Source organism: Pseudophryne corroboree, chromosome 6 (assembly GCF_028390025.1).
Source record: "Pseudophryne corroboree isolate aPseCor3 chromosome 6, aPseCor3.hap2, whole genome shotgun sequence".
NCBI lineage: Eukaryota > Metazoa > Chordata > Amphibia > Anura > Myobatrachidae > Pseudophryne > Pseudophryne corroboree.
In genome coordinates, this window is record NC_086449.1 from 196,800,138 (window position 1) to 196,818,104 (window position 17,967).

Consider the following 17,967-nt stretch of genomic DNA (forward strand, 5'->3'; position numbering starts at 1 on the left):
GCGGGTATTTAGGTGGGGTAAGTGTTCTATGTGTGTTTGTCTTGTCCAATATTTGGTGGTGTTGTTGTCTGCTTGAGGAAAGGGCTGTTGCCCTGAAACAGCTGTCCGTTTTACAATACACTTTAATCCTGAATTCATTGCCTCCAGTGCCGTTTCTTTTTGGAGTACTATATATATATATATATATATTAGCTGAAAACCCGTGCTTCGCTATGGAATTTAAAGAATAATGCCAATCTTTGTCAGGCCGCACCTCTGGGCTTCCCCGGATTGATGCTGTCAAAATGCTGAGTGCTGAGGATAATAATCCGCCTCCTTCTCTGCCCCGTTCCGCCTCTGATGCTGCTCTGAACAGTGCTGTAAATGCTGGGACGACAGGCCAAGCTCCGCCCGCTTCTATGTTAAATGTTCTATGTTAAATCCGCCTCCTTCTGTGCCGGGTTCCGTCTCTGATGCTGCCCTGCTCAGTGCTGTAAATGCTGGGACGACAGACCAAGCTCCGCCCGCTGTATGTTAAATATGTCAAAGGGCCCTAGGTCTCCTTGCTGAGCTCTGACACTGAAGTATGCCTCTGCCCCTACCCGTGTGTGCTTCTATTCTTACCTGTGGGTGCCTCTGTCCCTACCCTCTGCCCCTACCCGTGTGCGTGCCTCTGCCCCTACCTGCTTGTGCCTCTATCCTTACCTGTGCGTGCCTCTGCCCCTACCTATGTGTGCCTCTGCCCCTACCCGTGGGTGCCTATGCCCTTACACGTAGGTGCCTTTGCCCCTACCCATGTGTGCCTCTGTGTAAATTGCTCCAGACTTTCCAGAGTTATGCTGAAAACTATGGATTTTTACATGTCACCCCCTTCCCACCCTCACCTCTAGGGGTGCTAAGGGTGTCTTACCCCCCCCCCCCACAGTATTTTTTTCCAGATTGTAAGTCATATGTGTACGAGGTTTGGTGTAAATTGCTTCAGGCATTCTGGAGTTATGCCGAAAACTATGGATTTTTACATGTCACCTCCCCCCCCCCCCCCCATAGCGGTGACAGGGGTGTCTTACCCCCACAGTATTTTTTTTCAGGCGCAGCAGAGAAGGCTAGATGAGCGAGGCTCTATCTGTATGTGTACCAAGTTTGGTGTAAATTGCTCCAGGCATTCCAGAGTTATGCTGGAACATACACATACACACACACATACGTCGATTTATATATATATATATATATATATATATAGTCCAAGATATGAACCCGCACTCAATGCTAACAAAATTGTTGTTAGGAGGGTGCCCTCAGCAAATAAATAATGCAGTAAAGAACAAAGGACTGCGGCACTCCAAATGCAAAAAGTTGTATTGATTAAAATGTCATAGCAGCACTACATCAGGCAACGTTTCGGTACTCGCAGGTACCGTTTTCAAGCCACATGCTGTCTGGCTAAGAAACAACACAAACAAACAGAAAAAACAGAAAAAGCAAATGTAGCTTACCTAAATACCCTCCGCCGCTGTAGGAAGCCGGGTTGCGGCAGCGTCCCACGTGGCATCCATCCACTATGGGCGCTTGCCAATGAGGTCAAGCCGCTGGTGCAGGTGGTGATCCGGGCAAACGTCATGCGTTGCCTAGCAACCAGACGCCCGCAGCTGCATAGTCTCCCCGGCCTCCCACAGCGGCTAAAGGAGACAGACACATAATACATGCTGTTACTAAGCTGCATACAAGAAACCATAATGGAATCTACCCAAATATGCACACAAAGATAAGTACAACAATGGGAATCGACATACATGAAGTAAAGTGAAATAAAGTAGAATAGAACACAATGACAAAGGGAAACAGACCAATCAACACTGATCACGCATGGAGGACCTATATCACTATATAAATACATATGCTCAACTAAGCAGAAATGTTAGCAAGTTTTAAAAAAGCAGATTAGAGGAAAGTGTTCCAGTTGTAACGTTCGTTCAAGCCTGCTGGCGATACTGTGTTAAGACAGCGGATCCACTTCATTTCGCATTTTAAGAGCTTTCCACTTCGGTCCCCACCTCGCAATGAGGCTGGGATATGATCAATTAGCATATGTTTAAAAGATGAAAGAGGGTGGCCCAGCTGTTGAAAATGCCGAGCCACAGGTTGGTCTGAATTCCCGCTGGCGATGGCCTTTCCAATCGAAGACCGGTGGAGAGCAATACGCTCACGGGCTGTGCGAATCGGTTTGCCCACGTAATATAAGTTACATGGGCAAATGATAATATAGATCACGTAAGTGGATAGACACGACAGAGTGTGTTTGAGATAAATATTCTTTAAAGTATGGGGATGCTTGAATGAGGGACCCGTCAGCATATGGGAGCAAGTGGTGCATCGAGGACATTTGTAGCAGCCTGCTGGTTTCGACAAGAAATGAGAGGCAGGAGTAGGTTTGGCGAAACCTGTGATGTCCGTGTGGACAACCATGTCTTTGAGATTCCGTCCTCTAGTGAAGCAGGCCATTGGCCTTTTAGATTTAAAGCATGGTAGATTTTTGTCAGACGCTACTATGGGCCATAAGGCACGGCTTGCTCGCTGGACCACTTGACTGGATGTTGAGTACTCCATCTTCCAGGGGATCATCGATTGAATATCCTTCACTTTAGGTGTAAGCAATTGGGCCCGATCCAATGCTAACACTTCCATTTTTTGTTTCTTTAAATCAGTAAGGTTGTATCCTCTAACCACAAATTTATCGATAACAGCATCAATGCTGTTTGCTGCTATCGCTTTGTTACTTGCAATTCTAGCCATGCGAGTCATTTGAGATTTTGGTAGGCCTCTTTTTAGAGGTTTAGGGTGAAAACTAAATGCAAGTAATAGTGTATTCCGGTCAGTCGATTTTGAGAACACTTCAGTCCTTAATTTGTGGTTTTCGATGGATACTTCAACATCCAGATAATGAATTGATGTTTTACTATGATTTGACGTGACCCTGATGGTTGATGGTTGAGAGTTGATGGCTTCAATAAGGCCTAGCAGGGCCTTTTCATCCCCTAACCATAAGATAAACAGATCGTCGATATAGCGCATATAAGTTGTAATGTACCTAGCAGTATCGGGGACAGAAAAGAACATTGCCTCCTCTTCAAAGAACATGAAAATGTTCGCGTAACTGGGCGCGACATTACTACCCATGGCACATCCCAGGAGTTGTCTGTAGAATGTGCCATTGTAGATGAAATAATTGCGCGTTAGTGTAAGTTCGAGAAGTTGCATGAATAGGTCAATGTTCAAGTCGGAAATCCCCTCGTTAATGTAGAAAGTTCTGACTGCTAATAGTCCTTGTGAATGTGGAATCGACGTGTACAGACTGTTTATGTCCATTGTAACTAGGATAGCTTCTGCTGGGATGTCAGTGATGCCAGCTAAACGATTGAGGAAACTTGTGGTGTCTTTGATCAATCTGGCATGTCGAATCACATACGGTTGAAGGATGTTATCAAGGTACATTGCAATGGGCTGGTATAAAGAGTCTCTGGCTGAGATAATAGGGCGTCCCAGGGGGTGCATCGGGTCCTTGTGAATCTTAGGGACAGTATACAAGATCGGGCTCACCGGGAACGGTTGTTGTAGGGCCAGTAAGAGAGCATCATCTAAATAGCCCTCAGACCTGGCCTGTTGTAAAATAGTGGTGAGTTCCGTTTGGTATTGGTTGGTAGGATCGACCTCGAGTTTCTGATACACGGCAGTATCTGCCAATTGCCGCTCAATTTCTGCCATATAGTCCCCCAGATCCTGGACCACGATGGCACCCTCCTTGTCCGCCGGACGAATAACAATATCTCTGTGCTCCGATAAATTTTTTAAGGCAATATGTTCTTGTTTACTTAGGTTATGTTGTAGCATGGGTTGAGCATCCACAAATTTCTGGACCGAATCATCCATCATTCTGGAAAAAGTTTGGATGGAGGTATTTTGAGAACTGGGATCAAACTTGGAACGACTTCTTTTCCTCAGAAACTGTTGTGTTGAAGATGTAATAGGTACTTCTGTTGCATGCTGAAAGTGCTCCTGTAAACGGAGCGTCCGGGAAAACCTGTAGAGGTCTATGTTCCACTTTAAATCATTGTGTCTATAGGTCGGTACAAAGGAGAGGCCCTTGTTAAGGACCTTCTCCTCTGACTCTGTAAGAACATGGGAGGAGAGGTTGTAAATCATTTTTTCTTTTGGGAGGGTACTTCTTTTTTGCCGCGTGTTCTGACCCCCGCGACGGGTGGCTTTGACTTGACGACCTGATCTTTTGATTTCTTGTTGTGTCCCCCTGGAGGGATAGAGGTCCCCTCTAAAGGGTCGTCAGAATCTCTTATTTCAAAGTCACTATCGAAGTTGGAAGTCACAGTCTCTCTTCCCCTAGCTTCACGGCGTTGTCACCAACCTTGCCGCGATCCCCCCTTCTGTGATCGCGTTGGGAAGCGGTCTCCGCCCATCAACCAGTGATAAACTCTGTTGGTTTCATAATCTTGTACCACTGTGTCATATTTCCTTAATTTGAATTTGGTCAATTCCTTTTGGTAAGATTCCATGGTGGACTTGATCTTGGAAAGCCAGTCGGTGCCCGTGTCAGCAGAGAGAGTAGAAGGATTGCTTGTTTGAAACTTTTGCATTTTATCTCTCACAAGGTTAAGTTCTTTTTCGGATTCCTTAATAACAAGAAACATCAAATCGAGACCGCACTTGTTCACGATCCCGATCCACTGCTGACAAAATTCCGGGCTATAACGACCAATGGTTGGTACATTGCGACAGTGGAAGCCTCGAGGTATCAACTTCTCCTTAAAATACTTTGTCAGTGTGACTCCATGCATCAGGTAGTCTGTTTCACGTTTTTTCAACTTGACAAGTTGTTGGTAAATTTCCTCAGCTGTAAGATCAGACTCTAAACTGGGCCATGGCTCCTTAGATAAGATCTCTTCAGCCTCCTCGTCAGTGAAACTGCACAATAAGCCCTTGGTTAAGGGCATACTTCGGCATCCCGCTGTAAAGCCACTGCTGTCACCCGACTGCGATTCCATCATGTAGCGTGTCTGAATTCCAAGAGGGATATAATAAAACAGCTGGTGGTGCAGGGTTCCGTGCGGAGTCAAGCGACTCACAATAAACAGTCCAATATATGAACCCGCACTCAATGCTAACAAAATTGTTGTTAGGAGGGTGCCCTCAGCAAATAAATAATGCAGTAAAGAACAAAGGACTGCGGCACTCCAAATGCAAAAAGTTGTATTGATTAAAATGTCATAGCAGCACTACATCAGGCAACGTTTCGGTACTCGCAGGTACCGTTTTCAAGCCACATGCTGTCTGGCTAAGAAACAACACAAACAAACAGAAAAAACAGAAAAAGCAAATGTAGCTTACCTAAATACCCCCCGCCGCTGTAGGAAGCCGGGTTGCGGCAGCGTCCCACGTGGCATCCATCCACTATGGGCGCTTGCCAATGAGGTCAAGCCGCTGGTGCCGGTGGTGATCCGGGCAAACGTCATGCGTGATCAGTGTTGATTGGTCTGTTTCCCTTTGTCACTGTGTTCTATTCTACTTTATTTCACTTTACTTCATGTATGTCGATTCCCATTGTTGTACTTATCTTTGTGTGCATATTTGGGTAGATTCCATTATGGTTTCTTGTATGCAGCTTAGTAACAGCATGTATTATGTGTCTGTCTCCTTTAGCCGCTGTGGGAGGCCGGGGAGACTATGCAGCTGCGGGCGTCTGGTTGCTAGGCAACGCATGACGTTTGCCCGGATCACCACCGGCACCAGCGGCTTGACGTCATTGGCAAGCGCCCATAGTGGATGGATGCCACGTGGGACGCTGCCGCAACCCGGCTTCCTACAGCGGCGGGGGGTATTTAGGTAAGCTACATTTGCTTTTTCTGTTTTTTTTCCTGTTTGTTTGTGTTGTTTCTTAGCCAGACAGCATGTGGCTTGAAAACGGTACCTGCGAGTACCGAAACGTTGCCTGATGTAGTGCTGCTATGACATTTTAATCAATACAACTTATTGCATTTGGAGTGCCGCAGTCCTTTGTTCTTTACTTTATATATATATATATATATATATATAATATACCTACCTCAATGCGCTAATTCTAGTACTGATAATCTTAATCTCAAAAGAGATCTCACTATTTTTATCTTAAGGTACTATAATTAATGGATGATTTGTTAACTATTTGATTATTCTTGGCTGCAACCCCGAAAATGGCCCCTTGTGGGTTTGGGCCTATGGTTAAACAGATGAATTAATAGTTATTTTCAGTGAGTGCTCTATTAATGATATGTGGAAAATGAAATGTCACCCAATAAATTAAGTGGGGAATACCCTATAAGTGATACTGTTTGCTTATTGATTCCTTTTTTTCCCCTTTATTTTCCTGAGTACACCCAAAAATTCTTTAACATATAAGCTTTTAAAACAATTTAATATCCATAAACCAAACTTAAAACTATTCACATAAACTGTGAATATTAATTTTTCTCAAGATAATGAGCCAATATGATACATTTGTGTAACAATGACAGTGTTCACCCAACGCATTTCGTCTATGGCGACTTCTTCTGGGGTGCTATTTTTCTACACAACCAAATTTTTTTCAACAGGTTATTACTGGTTGGTTAGTAAGGAGACTGAATGAATAGCAATTAGACGTGCATTACCATAGTTTACACATAACGTGGCTCTTTTAGAACTAGACAATATTCACCGGGAATCAAATTAGAACTGCACATTTAGGTGATAGTCAATTTCTAGAAGATCCTTAGTGTATTTTTGATTATACACCTCTTAAGGAACCCGATTAACAGTCTCCTAAACTCTAATGGGATATTGCCCATTTAGGTACTTCTTTCTGATGGGACATTTCCATACGCAGAATTTTTTTTTGCTAAATTAAGTTAAGAATAGTCCCTTTTCTGTGCACTCAGGAGTCCAAGTGAAAAATTACTGTCCCTTTACCGAGCCCGGCGTGGCTCTCAACAACCCTGGGCTGGCTGTGCCACAAGTCTCTCAACATCTTTGTATGCTGTAGCATTACAATATCCTTTCATTGGAACAAAGGGACCAAGGTCATAAGAAATGATCCCAGACCATTATGCCTCATCCAAAAAAATTTACACTTAGCATTACACATAGGGGTAGGAACATAGTTGCCTAATTTTGAAAAAGTTTTTCAGGGAGATTGTGAAAGTAACACCTATCAACGCGGGCGCGTACCGCTACATTGGAGAGGCATGTTATGAAAATGACTTGCATCCAAATGTAAATGAGGCCCAAACTTAGTAATATCTATTTGTTGAAGAAAAGACACTGATATTTTGCAGGATTTGTTTGTGTATTGTGCTTTACAAGAGATTCCATATACTGTAAGTGGCCACAAGAAACCTTATTTAAAATGTATGTAGCTATAGGGATTATTGTGCCTTATAACCAATGCAGGGAAATGACACTGATGATCCCATTTCAATGTATTTATCTCCGATTTCTCCCCCCCCCCCCCCCTTCCCAAGAATGTAACAGCTACATAATGGGGGTAAGGTATAATCAGGGAGATTGCAGGATTATTCAGGGAGTGAGTGAGATTGCTGCTATTTCAGGGAGTCTCCTGCAGAATGAGGGATGGTAGGCATCTATTGGTAGGGAGTGTTGTCCTGGCATCCACCAAACAGAGATTTGTCCATCAGACTGCCAGATGATAAAGAGCGATTAATCACTCCAGAGAATGTGTTTTCACTGATCCAGTAGCCAATAGCTGTGTGCTTTATATCACTCAAGTCAATGTTTGACTTGTGTAGAGAGGCCTGAAGCACTTGAATGGCTGCTGGGCCATGGAAACTCAAGATCCCAGTGAACACCTATTGTGCTCACTTTTCTATCAGAGGCAGTTTGGAACTTTGTAGTGAGGACTGTAACTGAGGACCTACAATGTTTACGCGTTACAAACTGTGAATTCAGCAGTCCCGTTTTATGAGCTTGTGTCACCTACCACTTTGGGATATATCCAATTGGCAGTGAGGTTTTCCACTTAAAAAATTAAGCGGTCCTCGCGACCAATTTTGGATTACTGCAGGTATGTGTGCTTCTGATACCCGCAGTATACAATTAATATGCATTCATGGTTGTCTGCTCATCTGTTCCGGTGCTTCACTGACATTAATGCCCAGATGCTGCATCCTCCGATCGCTGGACCAGTTCCTGCACTCCCTGCATGAAGAAAGTCGTTCAGAGAAGGTAAATGTACTGTATTGTGTAGTGTAGTGTGTGTGGGGAGGGGGGAGCATGGTAGCGGCAGTGTAGTGTAGTGTGCAGGGAAGGTAGTGCAGGGTGAGAGTAGTGTAGTGTGCGGGGTGGTGGTGCAGGAGTAGTACATACCTGTCCTGTGCCCAGTTGGTCCCTGGAAGCTGTCTGCAAATCTGGAGAAGAAAAAGAGAACCGTAGTAGGAGGAAGGTGAGTATTTAAGGACTAATTAAGCTAATTGTAAGTTTCCTATTGCTTAATTACTTATTAGGGGGGTTCCAGAGCAATTCCTGACCTTTTTCCGAAAAATATGGATTTTAGGAAAAATTGGTCGTTGCCTGCCCAAAAATTCAAAAACCCTGCACCCAATTGAATAGCAAAAATCTCGTACCTGTGGGAAAAACCTTGTAGGTGCGATATTTTTTTCTATTCTTGCACCTCATTGAATATGCCCCTTTATGTCTGTGCTGCTGTTGTTCCTAGACACTTCCACTTCACAAAAACACCACTTACAGTTGACCTTGTCAGTTCTAGCAGATATTTCATGAACTGACCTGCAGGAAAGTCGCCACCTTAAACCTACCAAGATCTTAGTACGATTCATATAACATGTTAATTAACCACAGCGATTACATATGCTTATTTTATGCACCTGCTAGCAATGGGTGGGTCTGAATTGATCATAAACACTAACTAATAGGGTGTCCACATATTTTTGTCCATATAGCATACCTCCCAACATGTATATACTGAAAACATACAGTACAGTATATCAATACTGATCTATGCACTAAACTACTGTAACTCTTGTAATTAGGAATCTAAGAGGGTTGGGGTGTTTCGGTTTAAATAAAGGACTGCTTCTCCAGAAGAGATAGGTGGGGTGACTGAGAGCAGAACTGAGTGTCACCTCAGTGATGGATCGCTGGAGGAGGAAGGCCTATAGAAGCAAAGATCCCTTTGACATTTTAGTTTAGGAACAACATAAAAAAGCCACTGCTGGGTAATACTGGAGTCCAATAATTTCCAGTTTCACTCATGGATATTTATCCATATTTACCAGACAGTGCAGGAAAACTGTACTGAAGTGCTGTAGATTCGTCAGACCCCACTGTGCATTGATTTACAAGGAGGCCTTTTTTTAATGCATTTTGATAAATCACCCCATTACAATAACATGATCTTGAGATATTTTTATCTACCATATCCATAAATCCACGCGGCTGGTCTCTGTCAGTTTTCTGCTCATAATCAGAAAGTATATTCTTCTGTCATAAGCATATCCCACTTTTGCATTAATGACATTTTCTTTCCCAGTCATTCTGGCTATATTTTCCTGACAAAGCATTTTTGATGTAAAAAAAAAAATTGTTGCACAGAAGAAATCTGGCTGCAAAATGCTAAGTTTATTCTGCAGAACTAGGAACACTTTATAGCTGAACCTCCCACCTTGCATGCAGTACACATAGGCTGCCCGACACTCTCAGCTAATTGTGTTTCTTATCACAAATTGGAAAGTATTTCCTGCAGTCTGCAGAAAGTAAGGAAAATTATCCAAATTATCTTTTGTTTGAAAAGAAGTTAATTTACACTGTAGGATGTGCAATCCGGAATAAATGGTTCAGCAGAGATCTTCTTCCTCTCACCATTACAGGCATTTCATGTAGAACATCTTTATCGATCAGCTACCATCACAGAGACATCTCATTTTATTGTCGGAAGGCCGATTATCTTCACCCATCTATCTGCTGTCATTCATTGCAAAACATCTTTTGCCTTGCATCTCCCTACCTGGGTTGTGTCACTTGAGCAGATGTCTCTTGCACTAGGTCACATGATTTAGGGACCGGGTTAATTAGGAAAATTGATTCCCTTTCTTCATCCCTTTGCAAGTCTTTAGGGGATTCACTAATGGTAATTCTGCACAGGGCCCCAGTCACAGCGCGGTCCTGATGCCTCTCAGTCTGGCAGATAGGAGTGTGGAGCAGAAACTTAATTTGTTTATGCAAGCATTGTATGGAGTGATTCATGTATTAACATTGCAATAAATCCCGGGGGTTCATTGAGCTCTAGCTACAAAAATATGTTTATAAGTTTCCTTCTCTTGGGTGCATTTGATCAGTTTATGCCAGGAGAGTACAGTGCAAGCAACAAAGTGCCAATGACAGGTTTATTGCATTTACATAACCTAATTAGAAGGATATTAAGCAATATTGTTTTTCCAAACAGAAAAGTAATATAAAGGGGGAAAAAAATGAAACAAAATGAACCCACTCATTTAAATACAAAGCAAACATTACACCAATCTCTCTGCTGATAGTATACCCCCGCTCCCCAGACAGGTGCAGATTTGTGGAAAGGCAAGCTACAGTAGGCCTGGTCCCAGGGCAATAGAAATACTGGGGATAAATGTCTCTTATTTTTACATATGTTTTTTGAATTATGTTTATCAACCAATATAAAAAATATCTTTTATCATGTATAATTATTGGCAGGTTACATGTGTTTTTTTTTTTTTTTATATACAAATGGGCTGATGGGGAACAATGCAGCACTGATCATTGTCATTAGGCCTGATTCAAAGCTGGGTTGGGTGAGAAATACCACAGTTGGGATCCCAACAGTCAGATAACCAACAGCGGGATCCCAAAGGCTGGAATTCCGACATATCCCGGTAAGTCATTTCTCCCTACCGCTACCGCATTTCCCACCCCTAACCCCAACCCATCACTTCCGCAGTCTAACCCTAACCTTCCCCTCCGCAGTCTAACCCTAAGCACCCCCCTGCAGCATAACCATAATCACCCCCCTCTGCAGTCTAGCCTTAACCTCCCCCCCTGCAGCCTACCCCTAACCTCCTCCTCTGCAGTCTAACCCTAAGCACCCCCCCTGCAGCATAACCATAATCACCCCCCTCTGCAGTCTAGCCTTAACCTCCCCCCCTGCAGCCTAACCCTAACCTCCCCCTCTGCAGTCTAACCCTAAGCACCCCCCCCCCTGCAGCATAACCATAATCACCCCCTCTGAAGTCTAGCCTTAACCTCCCCCACCCCTGCAGCCTAACCCTAACCTCCCCCTCCGCAGTCTAACCCTAAGCACCCCCCCTGCAACATAACCATAATCACCCCCCTCTGCAGTCTAGCCTTAACCTCCCCCACTGCAGCCTAACCCTAACCTCCCCCTCTGCAGTCTAACCCTAAGCACCCCCCCTGCAGCATAACCATAATCACCCCCTCTGAAGTCTAGCCTTAACCTCCCCCACCCCTGCAGCCTAACCCTAACCTCCCCCTCCGCAGTCTAACCCTAAGAACCCCCCCTGCAGCATAACCATAATTACCCCCCTCTGCAGTCTAGCCTTACCCTCCCCCCCTGCAGCCTAACCCTAACCTTCTCCTCTGCAGTCTAACCCTAAGCACCCCCCCTGCAGCATAACCATAATCACCCCTCTCTGCAGTCTAGCCTTAACCTCCCCCCCTGCAGCCTAACCCTAACCTCCCCCCCTGCAGCATAACCATAATCACCCCTCTCTGCAGTCTAGCCTTAACCTCCCCCACCCCTGCAGCCTTACCCTAACCTCCCCCCCTGCAGCATAACCCTAACCTCCCCCTCTGCAGTCTAACCCTAAGCACCCCCCCCTGCAGCATAACCATAATCACCCCCCTCTGCAGTCTAGCCTTAACTTCCCCCCCCCCCGCAGCCTAACCCTAACCTCCTCCTCTGCAGTCTAACCCTAAGCACCCCCCCTGCAGCCTAACCCTAACCTCCCCCCCTGCAGCATAACCATAATCACCCCTCTCTGCAGTCTAGCCTTAACCTCCCCCACCCCTGCAGCCTAACGCTAACCTCCCCCCCTGCAGCATAACCCTAACCTCCCCCTCTGCAGTCTAACCCTAAGCACCCCCCCCCCCTGCAGCATAACCATAATCACCCCCTCTGAAGTCTAGCCTTAACCTCCCCCACCCCTGCAGCCTAAACCTAACCTCCCCCTCCGCAGTCTAACCCTAAGCACCCCCCCTGCAACATAACCATAATCACCCCCCTCTGCAGTCTAGCCTTAACCTCCCCCCCTGCAGCCTAACCCTAACCTCCCCCTCTGCAGTCTAACCCTAAGCACCCCCCCTGCAGCATAACCATAATCACCCCCTCTGAAGTCTAGCCTTAACCTCCCCCACCCCTGCAGCCTAACCCTAACCTCCCCCTCCGCAGTCTAACCCTAAGAACCCCCCCTGCAGCATAACCATAATCACCCCTCTCTGCAGTCTAGCCTTAACCTCCCCCCCTGCAGCCTAACCCTAACCTCCCCCCCTGCAGCATAACCATAATCACCCCTCTCTGCAGTCTAGCCTTAACCTCCCCCACCCCTGCAGCCTTACCCTAACCTCCCCCCCTGCAGCATAACCCTAACCTCCCCCTCTGCAGTCTAACCCTAAGCACCCCCCCCTGCAGCATAACCATAATCACCCCCCTCTGCAGTCTAGCCTTAACCTCCCCCCCCGCAACCTAACCCTAACCTCCTCCTCTGCAGTCTAACCCTAAGCACCCCCCCTGCAGCCTAACCCTAACCTCCCCCCCTGCAGCATAACCATAATCACCCCCCTCTGCAGTCTAGCCTTAACCTCCCCCCCCCCGCAGCCTAACCCTAACCTCCTCCTCTGCAGTCTAACCCTAAGCACCCCCCCTGCAGCCTAACCCTAACCTCCCCCCCTGCAGCATAACCATAATCACCCCTCTCTGCAGTCTAGCCTTAACCTCCCCCACCCCTGAAGCCTAACGCTAACCTCCCCCCCTGCAGCATAACCCTAACCTCCCCCTCTGCAGTCTAACCCTAAGCACCCCCCCCTGCAGCATAACCATAATCACCCCCCTCTGCAGTCTAGCCTTAACCTCCCCCCCTGCAGCCTAACCCTAACCTCCTCCTCTGCAGTCTAACCCTAAGCACCCCCCCTGCAGCATAATCATAATCACCCCCCTCTGCAGTCTAGCGTTAACCTCCCCCCCTGCAGCCTAACCCTAACCTCCTCCTCTGCAGTCTAACCCTAAGCACCCCCCCTGCAGCATAACCATAATCACCCCCTCTGCAGTCTAGCCTTAACCTCCCCCCCTGCAGCCTAACCCTAACCTTCTCCTCTGCAGTCTAACCCTAAGCACCCCCCCTGCAGCATAACCATAATCACCCCCTCTGCAGTCTAGCCTTAACCTCCCCCACCCCTGCAGCCTAACCCTAACCTCCCCCTCCGCAGTCTAACCCTAAGAACCCCCCCTGCAGCATAACCATAATCACCCCTCTCTGCAGTCTAGCCTTAACCTCCCCCACCCCTGCAGCCTAACCCTAACCTCCCCCCTGCAGCATAACCCTAAGCACCCCCCCTGCAGCCTAACCCTAACCTCCCCCCCTGCAGCCTAACCCTAACCTTCTCCTCTGCAGTCTAACCCTAAGCACCCCCCCTGCAGCATAACCATAATCACCCCCTCTGCAGTCTAGCCTTAACCTCCCCCACCCCTGCAGCCTAACCCTAACCTCCCCCTCCGCAGTCTAACCCTAAGAACCCCCCCTGCAGCATAACCATAATCACCCCTCTCTGCAGTCTAGCCTTAACCTCCCCCACCCCTGCAGCCTAACCCTAACCTCCCCCCCTGCAGCATAACCCTAAGCACCCCCCCTGCAGCCTAACCCTAACCTCCCCCCCTGCAGCCTAACCCTAACCTTCTCCTCTGCAGTCTAACCCTAAGCACCCCCCCTGCAGCATAACCATAATCACCCCCTCTGCAGTCTAGCCTTAACCTCCCCCACCCCTGCAGCCTAACCCTAACCTCCCCCTCCGCAGTCTAACCCTAAGAACCCCCCCTGCAGCATAACCATAATCACCCCTCTCTGCAGTCTAGCCTTAACCTCCCCCCCCTGCAGCATAACCCTAACCTCCCCCTAGTGCCTAAACCTAACCCCAATTCCTGTACTTACCTCTGGGATGTATTGGGATTCTGGCCATCTGAATGTTGCTGTCGGGATTGTGACTGTGCCAGTATTTTGACCGCACCTCTCAGAGCTGTATGCAAATCTGATTTCTTCGCAGTTGAGCGATGAATGGCGGTCTGCTCATGTGTTTAAGTCGCACTGCACATGTGCCACGACGGTCTTGTGACATTGGTCGCAGAGAGGATTTATTCGCAAAGTGATTGACAGCGATGGACTGTTTGGGTAAGGAAATGGGGAATGGCGTCAAGAATGCAGGTGTGTCTGAGGCAGTGACTGTGATCCTGTACACAGCTGCAATGGCCTTGGCATCTTACTTCCTGCAGCCATACAGCGCGTCCATTGTTATATAACTGTCTGATCTGCGACGGACGCTGCGTCATTGTACATAGCTGCTGGAACTTGCATTACTGCTGGTCGGCATCTCCATACAAATCCAGCAACATTAGCATATTGTGGCACAGCTACTGTGTACAGAGTCGCAGCTGTGAATACATTGGCATACATCTCTGAATTAGGCCCATTCTCAGTTGTGTGTTGCAGCCATGCCATTTGGTAGCTACGGGCAGATTCATCAAAGCAATTTTGCGGAAAATATTGTGAAAATGGCGCTTTTGCCATGGTTTTCATGTTAGTTTCTTTTTTACAATATGGGCAGGATGTACTAAGCATCACATCCGCAATGCGGTACACCCTGTCACCGCCTACACACTAACTGCATATGTACATACATAAGAGACTAATTGCATATGTACGTACATAGCATATTAGTATCCGAAAGGACAGCTCTCCTGATAAGAGTTGTCCTTTGCAAACACAGGATCCCTTGTAGGGGGAATTGTGAAGGGAAGCCTATAGGTGTTACCAGTGGCGTAAGTTCATCCCAGTAGCCCGGAGGCGAGATAAATATTGGTGCCCCTTCTATATTTAGATAAGTATGTGTGTAGTGTTCTGGAAAAAAAAAAAAGTATACTGTATATATACATTTCATTGTCTTTTTTTTTAAATCACACATTTCTTAGCAGTCATACCCAGGATTAGAACCCATGACCCGTTACACTGACAGCAGGCACTTCACTAATGGAGCTATTTGCTCCTGTATAGGAAGCAGGAGAATTCTTACTATACGAAGTTACGTGTAATTGTGAGAGAAGTAACTTCACGTAGTTAGAATTCTCATATTTCCTATACAGGAGCAAATAGCTTCATCAGTAAGGTGTCTGCTTCCTGTGTAATAGGTCATGGTTTCTAATCCCGGGTATGACACTTGTAAAATGTGTATCTAACGTATAATAAAAAGGGTGTGATTTGTAAGGTTCAGGAACCAGTGGGGCAATTGGCTACTGATAAGAGAGTAGCAGCTATCAACTTAATTTAATGGTGTCACAGAATGGGAGGAGAGGTGCCCCCTTGAGAGCAGGAGCTCGGCAGCAGATGACTCCGTTGCCTCCCAGAGTTCTGCCTCTGGGTGTTACCCATCTGGTCCAAGTGCTTGTTACATACAGGAATGCGGTAAAAACTCTGAAAACTCTATTTTCAGAGTTTTTACCACAGATTTTTCTTTATTACATTTTCCCTATGTAATAAACTGTTAACGCATTTGATATCTGCGACAAAAAATAAGATTTTACACTTACCGGTAAATCTATTTCTCGTAGTCCGTAGAGGATGCTGGGACTCCGTAAGGACCATGGGGAATAGACGGGCTCCACAGGAGGCATGGGCACTTTAAGAAAGACTTTGGACTCTGGGTGTGCACTGGCTCCTCCCTCTATGCCCCTCCTCCAGACCCCAGTTAGAGAAACTGTGCCCAGAGGAGATGGACAGTACGAGGAAAGGATTTTTGGGAATCCCAGGGCAAGATTCATACCAGCCACAACAATCACACCGTATAACTTGTGATAACTACCCAGTTAATAGTATGAACAAACAACATAGTCTCGGTCTAAACCGATGAAACTATAACATAACCCTTATGTAAGCAATAACTATATACAAGTCTTGCAGAAGAAGTCCGCACTTGGGACAGGCGCCCAGCATCCTCTACGGACTACGAGAAATAGATTTACCGGTAAGTGTAAAACCTTATTTTCTCTAACGTCCTAGAGGATGCTGGGACTCCGTAAGGACCATGGGGATTATACCAAAGCTCCAAAACGGGCGGGAGAGTGCGGATGACTCTGCAGCACCGCTTGAGCAAACAGGAGGTCCTCCTCAGCCAGGGTATCAAATTTATAGAAATTTGCAAAGGTGTTTGACCCCGACCAAGTAGCTGCTCGGCACAACTGTAATGCCGAGACCCCTCGGGCAGCCGCCCAAGACGAGCCCACCTTCCTCGTGGAATGGGCCTTAACCGATTTAGGCAATGGCAATCCTGCCGTAGAATGCGCCTGCTGAATCGTGTTACAGATCCAGCGAGCAATAGTCTGCTTTGAAGCAGGCGCGCCAACTTTGTTAGCTGCATACAGAACAAACAGCGCTTCAGTTTTCCTAACCCTCGCTGTTCTGGCCACATAAATCTTCAAAGCCCTGACCACATCAAGGGACTCGGAATCCTCCAAGTCCCATGTACCCACAGGCACGACAATAGGTTGATTCATATGAAAAGAAGAGACCACTTTAGGCAGAAATTGAGGACGAGTCCTCAATTTTGCCCTATCCACGTGGAAAACCAGATAGGGGCTTTTATGTGACAAAGCCGCTAATTCCGAAACACGCCTCGCAGAAGCCAAGGCCAACAACATGACCACTTTCCAAGTGAGATATTTCAACTCCACTGTTGTGAGTGGTTCAAACCAAGGTGACTTGAGGAAACTTAATACCACATTAAGATCCCAAGGCGCCACCGGAGGTACAAAAGGAGGCTGAATATGCAGCACCCCCTTCACGAATGTCTGTACTTCAGGAAGAGAAGCCAATTCCTTTTGAAAGAAAATGGATAAGGCCGAAATTTGGACCTTTATGGACCCTAATTTTAGGCCCAAAGTCACTCCTGTTTGCAGGAAGTGAAGCAGACGACCCAAATGGAACTCCTCCGTAGGAGCAGTCCTGGCCTCACACCAAGAAACATATTTTCGCCATATACGGTGATAATGTTTCAATGTCACATCCTTCCTAGCCTTGATCAGGGTAGGAATCACCTCCTCCGGAATACCTTTTATTCGCTAGGATCCGGCGTTCAACCGCCATGCCGTCAAACGCAGCCGCGGTAAGTCTTGGAACAGACAGGGCCCCTGCTGCAGCAGGTCCTGTCTTAGAGGAAGAGGCCACTGATCTTCTGTGAGCAACTCTTGCAGATCTGGATACCAAGTCCTTCGTGGCCAATCTGGAACAATGAGGATTGTTCTTACTCTTCTTAGTCTTATTATTCTCAACACCTTGGGTATAAGAGGCAGAGGAGGGAACACATAGACCGATCTGAACACCCACGGTGTCACTAGAGCGTCCACCGCTACCGCCTGAGGGTCTCTTGACCTGGCGCAATACCGATTTAGCTTTTTGTTGAGACGGGACACCATCATGTCTATCTGAGGCAGTCCCCACCGACCCACGATCTGTGCAAAGACTTCTTGATGAAGTCCCCACTCTCCCGGATGCAGGTCGTGCCTGCTGAGGAAGTCCGCTTCCCAGTTGTCCACCCCCGGGATGAATACAGCTGATATGGCGCTTACATGGCCTTCCGCCCAGCGAAGAATCCTGGTCGCTTCTGCCATGGCCGCTCTGCTCCTTGTGCCGCCTTGGCTGTTTA

The 17,967-nt window shown here is 46.7% G+C and overlaps 1 long non-coding RNA gene across 1 annotated transcript in view; it reads right to left on the reverse strand.

Annotated features, from left to right (window-relative positions):
- Positions 1-7,515: 7,515 nt before the first annotated feature.
- Positions 7,516-17,967, reverse strand: part of LOC134935126 (uncharacterized) — a 332,446-nt gene continuing 321,994 nt past the window's right edge. The window contains exons 6-7 of the long non-coding RNA XR_010179919.1: positions 8,383-8,423; positions 7,516-8,214 (exon numbers count right to left, since the gene is read on the reverse strand). This is a non-coding gene — a long non-coding RNA (uncharacterized LOC134935126). The remainder of the gene's footprint in view (positions 8,215-8,382; positions 8,424-17,967) is intronic.